Below are 10,928 nucleotides of genomic sequence, written 5' to 3' on the forward strand. Positions count from 1 at the left end.
GAGAGCGAAACGGTGGCGAGAAATAAACGAGCTCCTCTCTTTTTGGCCAGGCCGACTAACTCGGCAAACCGCGGGGATGTAAACCCTCGTTTTGAATATGCATGACGGTTCCCTTTTTCGGTGGCGACGCTCCGTCTCTCCCACTTTATCGCTCGTATCCTTCTCTCTCTCGATCCTCTCTCCCTCCTCTATTTCTCTTAACCCTCATTCCGGCCACCCTTGCTGCGAAATTAACTCACATTCTCTGCTTCCTTTGATGTTACCCAAAGTGTCACTGACCATCGTAGGTGTCCGTGGTACAGCTGAGCTTCTATGTGCATCGAATTCTATACGTATGTATGTGTATGTATGCACGTGGACTTGCTTCAACGATACATTCGTTCGCATCGTCCATTCGTTAACTCGTTGCTTTTTGGTTCTTTCGATGCACACGTATGTATGTTATTTGTCAGGGTGGCGAATTATCCTGAGGTTACGATAGGGTCGACATCTTTGATATTTGTCAGGACTTGAATATTTGATTTTCTTGACATGGTGCTGTACGGAATTCAGCTGTGTGGTTCAGCTTCAAATTCAAGGTACGAATAATAGTAGACGTCTCGTGATTCATTACGAACGAAATAGAGGAGAAGGTCTAAATATTGGCTACCACTTTTAGTTCAGGATTTATCGTCAAACCTGTGGATGATTTTTAAGGTATAACACTTGAATGAATGTCGATAACATGTTTACTGTGTGATACCAAATCGAAATAAGCTGATTTACAATAGTCACAAACGTATATATCTCTTTCAAGATTTTATATATTGTGGGATTTTGTTAAATACTTTTGCGTTTATTAGAAATAAAAGTAACCCCACGCGATGCCGGTGCTGTTCACTTATAATCTGCCTCTCTTTTTTTTCTCACCGCTGCTCCGATTCGTTCTCTTCCGGCTTGATGCTTCTCGTTTTTTTCTACACTCACACACCTCACACTCTTCTTCCGTTTCCCTACGCACGCATCCACATACACACACTCACACACGCCGCGATCGGTTTGACAACCCATGTTGTCTAAACATAACAAACACGCCACGCATGATCGTCTTCCATTCGTTCTTCCTTTCCAAGCCATTCACACCAACTCTCACATTCACTCTTTCATACCAAAACCCCCTCACAATATTTTTCTTTTTAATGTTTTGGTATTTTTCTTATCACAATTCTCATAGTCACCGAATTCTAATATTGGCTAGTCCATATTAGCCCATATTATAAAGCTACTAGCTTTGCAGCCCATATTTAGATCATTTGGGCAGGAAGGCTTAGAGATGATATTCTAACTTACCTGAAAAATGTTTTGAAATAGCGAAATAAGAGAAATGACACGTTTTGCAATACAACGCGTAAAGAAAATAAATGCAGGTCACTATCTCCTCGACAACACTTATTTTGTTTATAACTCGTAGTTTCGTCCTGTTTTCAATAGGGTCAAGCACTGAACATATTCAATACTTCAACTAGCCCATATTTAGTCCTCCTCTAATAAGAAAATATTAACAGTAAAAGCAGAAATAGCAGAAGAAGGTAGAATTTTTCGGCGTAATTATTAGAATACCCCCTTAAGGCACACCTCTTGACGAACGGACAAGTATAAAGGGACCGTGACATTAATGAGCAAGGTGACATTCTGATACACACGTTAACATTCCGCGATTATTGTACATACAGGACACTTGTATACAAAGTAAAGGACACTTTATATTAAGATATTTGTATAGAAAATTGTGTCAATTGTAAGGACACTTGTAACGATATTCCTGAAATTCTTGCAAACATTTCTTTGAACGTTTCTTTAAACTTTGTTACAGTTACGCGAAATTTCTGCTTCACGAACTGTATGGGAACCAACGTAATCGCTCGTAATTAGCATGTACTTCGTTCCCAGCAATTTTAGTTTACGTATTTACTTCCCATCAGCCTCGAGTAAATAGAACTCAAAATAACATTAATCGAGGAATACACGAGCGTTTGCGATTAAACGAATGGGAAGGATTTGCGCGATGTTTCGAATGATTTATGTGTTTCGTGCGTGCGTGAAGATTGGCTGTCAGACAGTGGAGAGATGGTTTTAGTTGAGGGATCGAGAGTTGTTGCGGGGAAAAATCCCGCAGTCAGGTCTCTATTTAGAACTCACGAATGTTACGAAAAACGACGTTCGTGGAATTTCATTCGCCAACATTTGCATTAAATTTGCTTAATGTCTCGTTCAAGGTGCAATATCACATGCACAATACCTGAATGCATTCAAGAATGATGATTCAGGGACCACGCGTTACCCTGTCACACGTGACCTGGCGCAACGTGCGCGAGATACATTTCGCAGCCGCGTGTACTCTCACGTTTCTCCTGGCAAAACATGTCCTGGAAAGGGACCAGAAGTCATTTACTAATTATTTCCCTTCGACGACCATTGAACTCTTGTAAAAGTGAAAAACTGAATAACCAACCTGATAGGTCTTCTGTAGCAACGGTTTATGGCACAATCGAACGGGAACGGTTATTTTTGAGTTCAAGATTTTCGTTTACTGCTTGCACGTGTCTGATTACATCCTGGCGAGGGTCACTAGAACTGCTTTGTTAGATTTTTAGCAATTTCTGTCCCTCGCGCTCAATAGCCTAAGAACACACCATGAACCAGCGGTCTCAAACTCAAATTGCATGCGGGCCGAATGCACGATCTGAAAGCAGCTGACCGGCTGGTTTTTTTTTCTCAGAATAAGTCCGCAGCACCGTATTTACAGCAAATACATAATTGAAATATATTCGCGGGCCGTGTAAAATTGCTTCAAGGGCAGGATGCGGCCCGCGGGCCGCCAGTTTGAGACCATAAACTACAAATTTCCGAACGGCACATCTGTATGTAACGGTCACCCTCACGCGACCATCTCCCACACTTCCAAGGTGACAGCGCGCTAAGGGCGCACTGGAAGGGCGGTGAAGACGATATTAGACACGCTGATTGGTAAATGAAATTGTTAACCATTAATCAGCGTGTCCAAGTGCAAAATCCTCTCACGGACGTCGGAGAGTAAGTCGTCTTCAGACTCCTATAGCGAGCCTCCTACGCTCTGCCACCAGAGGGACGAGACTAACCACAAGTTCTCGCTAGTCCTCATACAGGCTCCTATTTGTATATATACAACTTCTGACGTGAGTCCTTCCAGTCCCTCCCACGTATAAGCCACGGGTCTCCTAGAAAGCCTTACTGACGAGTCCACTAGGAAGCCCAGGACGAGAAACACGTCTCACAAAACCTTTCTCTCCTTTTCCGCTGATCATCTCTACCAATTTCCTATCAGCTTCAAGCTCGTATTTATTGTAACACCACGCGGTAGAATTAGAATACTTTACAAGTCCCGATCACATTTGGTGGTCCTTCGAACATTATCTAGACTATTAGTAACTCCACGGGCATTGATACAACTCGTCTCTGGGTCCGAAACACGGAGGTCAGCGATTTACGCTCCCCTACTAGAGCGACTTGTAGACGACCTTAGAGAAACTTTCGACTCTATTATTTCCCTTGAATACTTTGTCGGGAGCTCTTCACGGCTTCGACCGATTTCTCGCGCCAACGAGCCAGCTATTTGATTTCAAATTACCGTTTAGCAGAGTCGAGAAGGATAAAAAGTGAAATACGACGAAATCGGATTGTGCACGCTCCACTTGTCCCGAACGCGACGTTAAATAGAGAAGATTGAACGCATTACGTTTCCCTCGTCTCCTAGGATTTCCAGCAACCTCTGGAAATTATTATCACGCGACGTTTAGTCTGGCGTAAGTGATCGCGTAATAATTGCTTCCTTCCTTTGTTGTATTCGTAATATCTTGCAATTATCATTGCTTCGTCGAGAATGATCGCTGAACGTTGATCCGTTACAATTTCCACTATTTCACACGGTCGATAGGTCCGCGTAAACGGGGAACATTCATCTGGAAATCGGCGGGAAATTAGGGATGGCAATTTGCAAATTTCTTTGAACTCTCGTCGATGAATTTCCAAGGCAAATTGACCGTTTGGCGACGTTGTCGCATGTTTCGCCGTTATATGCATACGATTAATCGGGAATTCGATCTTGAATAAACCCGTATTGTCCGACATCGAATAGGAGTAAACGAATCGAAGTCCACGGCTCCATTGTACCGAATATTATATTACGCGCGGCCACGTTTCAGAACAAATCTGCCGAATATATTAACCACGGTGATATTCCATCGGTTCCCTCGTCAATTTTCCCTTGCTTTTTCCGCGAAAGGTCACGTACGCCAACAAAAGATCAGATCGAGCGTTTTTTTTAATTTCTTCCCTCTTTTTTCCGCTAACATTTTCGCCACCATCGATTTTCGATACTTTCCGCAAAATTCCACGACAGCCAGACTAACCGGTATTCCTTTTGCGGAATTTAATCCGTTATTAAGCGTCAGCTATTGCAACGAGGGGCGGTGGTTGCGCTAGATGCAACGAAGGGAAGCACAGTCTCTCGTAGAGATGTGTAACAGAGGGAGTAGCTGTTTAAATTGGACGTATATATATATATACGTGGGACAGAGCGTGTAGAAATTTGGTTCCCCAGATGCAAAGTTTAACAGCGACGGAGCAACAAGGTCCCGCAGGAAATTCGCCTCTTCGGAATGGATCATGCGTCCTGTCGTCTCAAAACACCACGAACATCTCCCGAACATTGTTGCCTAAAACGTCGTCGAATATTTGCTTAAGATCCTGTCCCATTTTCCGTTGCAACAGGAGCTCCGTGGTCTAGGTGGAAAATTTTCCGAATGACCGGGTCATTTGCTGTTTGCTACGTTCGCCGGGGATATTCGACAAGAAACATGCTCCTGGAATTTGCATACCAAGGAAGGAAACTCCGTGAACCTCCTTCCCGGTAAAATGGACGATCGAAATATCACGCAGTTGAACGCGACGCGTCGTTTATTGCGGTCGATTTAAATACGACAAAACCAGCCAGCGAGCTTAAGCACATGCATACGTACATCGAAAAGGCTAATTCCTCGCAATGAAACAAGAGATACAACCTCGGCGGTGTAATAATAACCTCGCTGTGAAAACGATTGATACGTATGTTTAATCCAAAGTACAAATACCTCGCGAGAGTAATAATTTTCTGCTGAAACAATTTGTACGAACGTTTAATCCAATAAATGTGCGTTCGGTTAGCTGAGGATGTGTGTACTTTTGGAAATATCGGAAACGTGTTTGCGTAACCGCAGAACGAAGATCAGGAGGATGAATAATTGTAGGAAACTTTTTTTTTTTTTTTCAAGGGGAAACTTCTCCCTTTCTCTCCTCGTCTTTGCTTTTTTTTTCACTTTTATCGCTTTAACTTCCGCGCAGCGATGCAATAATGCCCCGCGAAGACAGCGCGCAATACTCTTGCCTCGAGCTCGTCGCATCTTTTCCCAACTCGCATTCCCATTCTATTGCCCCTCGCGAATACCATTTTCCTCCAGTTTCATTTCAACGTTTACCTTTCTGCCCGCGAATTTTCATGCCAGCTCGTTTTAATACGCTACCACGATCGATCTTCCCCTGCGTTCCTACCTGCCGCTTAATCGAATCGCGGGGATGCGCGCGAGCCGCGCGTCGCTCAAATTGTTCGCCCAACTTTTTTCCCATTTTATTTCCAAGAAATATATACATTTTCAAGCAAGCTTGTCAATATCGCCGAACGAAGATAAATCGTCCCGTCGAATGTGTCGCAAAAAATTGATGAAAACTATTTTTTCTTTTTTTCGAAGCAGAGAATCGATGATCGATAGGCGGGGGACTTGGATCGCCGGGAATCAGAGTTATTCGAACGCAGGACGCGTGATGAGATTAGAGGAAGAGTATTCGAGTTAACTGTGAAATTTTTTTTCTTTCAACTACCGTCGCCTCTTCGAAATTGCCAGAAAAAAAAGAAAGAACGCGTAAAAATTTCATTCATCGATGACATTTCACGGTTACGCGAGTTTACGCTCGGAATGCTTGTAATTCAGACCACGCTGAATCGGTTTAATGCTTTTACCTGTGACCAGATTCCGAAGCAATTTCGCAAGAAACGCGACACACAGGCCACCAGCGATACTCTTTCATTGAGTAATTAATTAATTGACCGCGCACAGCCAGGCAAGGAAACGTTTTCACCAGGCTGCGATAATAGCCGTTATCGCTTTTTCAATAATCGCCGGAACAACGGTTCGTAAACGACAGCCGGTCGCAATGAATTCGACGACCACAGAACCGGCTGCACCCAGTTTGGCGAGACGTCGACTGAACTTGAACGATCTCGAACTTGCTCCATGAAAGTCTACGTAAGGTCAGCGATAGAAAAACGGAATGGAAGAAAAAAAGAAAACGATATAACATATTGAGTATCTTACTCGACAGGAGCGAATCAATTCCTTTCCTCCTTCCTTCCTGTCTGACGTGTATGTATGTACGTCGTTACAAGTCTCGTGTGCACATGAAAGAAGAGAAAATGTACTTGAGGAATGTACTTGATCCACGAGCCTTTTAGCTTTTAATGGCGTGTGGGATGAAAGGCCTGTTGACGCCTTTGTGATCGAAAAAAAATTGCAGGAACGAGTTAGCTACTCTTTTTTTCATTTTTCGTTCCACTCTTTTTTCCATGTATCGATACGCGACACGTTATACTTATACGCGGAATATTTGGAATATTTGGGGCATTAGCGGCACCGGTGATCGAACCATCGTCAAATACAGCCCATAACCGATACTCGGTTAAAAAACAAGATACGTACCGTATGAAAAAACGAACGGGATTGTGAAAGCGACACGCGAAACGCGCATAGAGATCGCGCGAGATAGGACAAACGAAAAAAATTACAAACGATTAATCTTTCTATTTTCCTTAGTTTGAAAAGCTGCGAATGCCGGGTAGGGGGGGGAGAACGTATAATCTAAACTTCATTAACTTTGCCTCGGGCAGAATTTATTTCATGCGAGGAAAAGTAGTTGGACGTGTACCAAGCTTTTTCTGAGTCATTTCACCGATGATTCAGAGTCGAATAAAAGTCAAAGTCGACTCTGCGCTTTGTAAAAGTTTGCCTTTTGAAAAGAAGAGAAACGCGAGCCGTTTAATTGGTGCAAATGACATATCGTTCTTGCGACAGCCGAAGTAGGTGAAATTTTGTCCGATTTCTAATTCGTATGCAGAATAGCGAAGAAGATGAAATTTACTGTAGCAAATGTTCGGAACACAATTGTCTCGACATTATTATCTGACGCGTGTAATTTTGTAATTTTTACACGTGAGCTTAAACTTGGAAAAACTGCGGCGAGAAGCTGCTGAAAATACAGATCTAGCGTTTGAAGGAGGTTATGTAAATGTTAGGACACTTGAACGTTACCGTGCAAAATTCAAGGTTGGTGACTTTTCGTTGGAGATGAGCCAAAAGGGTGGCCAGATAATAATGTCGATGATAATGTTCTAAGAAAAATTATAGAAGAAAATCCACGGTGAAGAATATGAAATTTTGCCACATCATCCCTTATTCACTAGACCTTTCCACAACAGACTATCGTTGCTTCAAACGCCGGAACAATTTTTTTCACATACAAATTATTCCGAAATGAAGACACCACGAAAGCAGCATTCGAAGAATTTTTACAAATTTTGAATAATTAGAAACTAGTTAATCGTTGGGAGAAGAAGTTATTTTTATCTGAAGTTTAATTACAAAAAACGACATTTCATGTGCACCAACGTAATACAATACCTGCCAATTTAAAGGTGGAACAAACATTCGACTATCCTCTTCGATGCGTACACGCGGGACTAAAAACGACGACAGGAACGTTTAGTTACGCAATTCGGCGCAATTTTGACGGATCTGTTTGGAGGAGAAGCGTTGCCATGCTACGTGCTGAGGAACTTGAAAAATTGAATGTTATGAGATGCTGAAGAAAGGTATCGATCCGCGCGAATTAACGGAGCGTACGTGGCGCTGCACTCGAATGCCAGGATAATGAATGACACTGGAGTGCATTTGAGGCGAGGCTGCGTCAACATTTCCCGTGAAACTGCTTTATAGTAGCTTAGAAAGACAATGAAAAAAATGATGGATAATAAAATTAACGAAATCTTTTTCGTCCAACTCTCGTAAAAAAAAGAACGGCGAAGAAGTTTCAGGAACGTCCTCGACTCTGACATAATGTTACATTTATTGCACAAATGAAAACAAGCGGCGCTAAAATTGCCTGAATATTTATCTTCTAGAGGCAGAAGTTCGCCGTTTCTGCTTGATATACATTTTTTACAGCCTCGTTAATTAGCCGACAGAATACACGTCGAAAAGAAATAAAAAGGCGGTCCCTTAGATGACAACAGACGCACCGAACTAATTTCTCCGTGATCCAAACGTCCAATTAGGCGGTCTGAAAATTCTAATTTACGCTAGGAGATCCCGTTGACCTGCTAATCAAATTTATCGTTTTTCTCCTCAGTTACGCTCAGCTACTTATTTGGTGTGAAAGTTTAGGTAACTAGATTAGCTTCTTTCTTTTCCTCCAAGATTCACTTGCTAGTTAGCTCTATGTGCTCCGCAATGACATCAATTGGACACAGGTACGATTATGCGGTGAATTTTGATTTCATAATCATCGTGGTTCGTTAAAATACCCGTGGTTCGTTAGTCAGCCATTTATAGCGCGAAAACATCAATTGATCGGTATAATTAAACTTTATATTTTCGAAATGGTTTAATTAATCTCGTATTTCACTGTTCTTACTGAAACTGCAGTAGTTAGCGGTATCCCGTTTGATAAATAAAACGACGAGATATATTACTGATTTTACACCGTTTAAAACCAGCAGAATAATATAAAAGTCTTTTATACTTTTACACTTTTAACGCGAATTTATTGTTCGCAGGCTAATGGAATCGCTTCGTTCCTTAAATATCCCAAATGCTTTCGCTTCCTTCTATGTTAAGCATTACAGAATAACTAAGATATAGTTTTTGATGTAAGTTTCTTTTTATATAAACGATAAATGAGTATTACGGGTGCATTCGGGCCGAAAAGAACCTTTTGGAAAGAGAAGACGCATCCTTCGCGGCGTATTAATGGCGCTGTATCTGAGGAGACCTTCACCCACTTTACAGTAACGTTTTAAACGAGTAAATACGAAACACACCGGCTATCGAAATCTTTTAGTACTTCAAATTAATAAATGCTTTTATCCGGCGCAAAAACTCGGCAGACATAGTGTAGAAAAAATACGTTGAACAAACACGGTCACGCGAGAGAAACCATTCGTGTATTTGTACCGCGAGCGTGCAAATTCTAGACGGACTAATCAATTTTTAGTAATTACATATGTACATATGTCGTTTCTTTTTCAGGAAAAATTCGTCGATAAAGTATCACAGAAAATTAATCTACGGAGTGATGTCGCGGGGCTCGGTGGTTTTTTAATCGGTCACTCGAAAAATCCGCGTATCCGCTACGATTAAAAAAAAATACCGAGATCATAAAAATACTCTCAATCACCTTATTTGCATTGGAGAAACATTCTCGACAAATTACCATCGAGTAGGACGAGAGGTTATTTGTTCAACGTATCGAGAGAATTTATTGGCCGCGGCATTTAAGTCCTAAACGGATATCTGACGCTGCTCGGGGGAAGAAAAATGGCCGCAGATTTTCAGCGAGCAAGATCGATCGCCACGCTCTGAAACGATATTTGCTAATTACGAGCGAAGCGTGGCTGTCGAAGATAAGAAAAATTGTCTCACCGCCGTGCATCGAATAAAATTCTGATAAATTCACTCCTCCCGGTCATTATCGGGAAAAATGCAAAGCTACGAGAAGCCCTTTCGCTAACGCGAAAAATAAACCACTTCATCTACCGTTTCGAAATTTCCATATCGCAGTCGAAAATTTCTCTTAATTGATATTTCTTGATATACTTTTGCTTCCCGCTCGTCCACAATTTTAAAGTAATCTCCTTAATGAAACCTCCCCTCTTCCCCCTCGCAAAAGTTACGAGATTCTTGTGACAAATATTTGGAGTGCAAGCAATGTCCTGGCAGATAACCGGGACGATGTTGAATTTTCCGAAATGAATTGCCATAAATTACTCACCGTTCGCGTAATTTCCACTGACAACATCTTGTTATATTAGCAACGGCAGCTGTTTTATGTCGGAAACAGCACAACTGACATTGCGTAACGATAAACATTTAAAGGGATAATGAACTTTGGAAGAGGCATGCAAAGCTGTAACACAGTGAACGGCTCCCCGCCGCATTATACAATAGAAGGTGATTTTATTACTGAAACAGATAAAGTGGATTAAACGGGAATGTATTTCTATAAAACACTTTATGAATTTCGCACAACTGGGAAGTAACTGTTCAAATATTCTTCGTTAACTTTCAGTTCGTAATTTCACCTGATATATATGCATATATACAATATTATATATATATGGAAACGTGGAAAGTATGCTCTTATCGCTAAATTTTCCTTTTTCTTTAATGGATTTGAAATACGTAGCTTTCGGGATTTGGTTTAAGTTCAGAGAGAAATTGTAACAGATTATTGTGCGGAATTTTTTCACAAATATTACTAAAATAAACAAAACAAACTTTGATCATAACAATTCAATTTTCGTTATTACTGTAGTATTGCAAGGAATAACAATAAAAAATTAATAATTCGAAATTTACCCTCGGTATTCTTACTTTTTTGAAACATTATTCCTATCAAAATTTACCTCCGTCACTCTTACTCTCACTTAGAAGTGACTATTTTATGTCAAATGACCGTAGTAAATTTACTATAGTTATTCTAACTTTAAATAATATGAGAATGCAATTTTTTTTATCCTGGGAGAAATGGGGAGTGGGTAGGGTGAC

This window comes from Habropoda laboriosa, unplaced genomic scaffold (genome assembly GCF_001263275.1).
Source record: "Habropoda laboriosa isolate 0110345459 unplaced genomic scaffold, ASM126327v1 scaffold9, whole genome shotgun sequence".
Taxonomy (NCBI): domain Eukaryota; kingdom Metazoa; phylum Arthropoda; class Insecta; order Hymenoptera; family Apidae; genus Habropoda; species Habropoda laboriosa.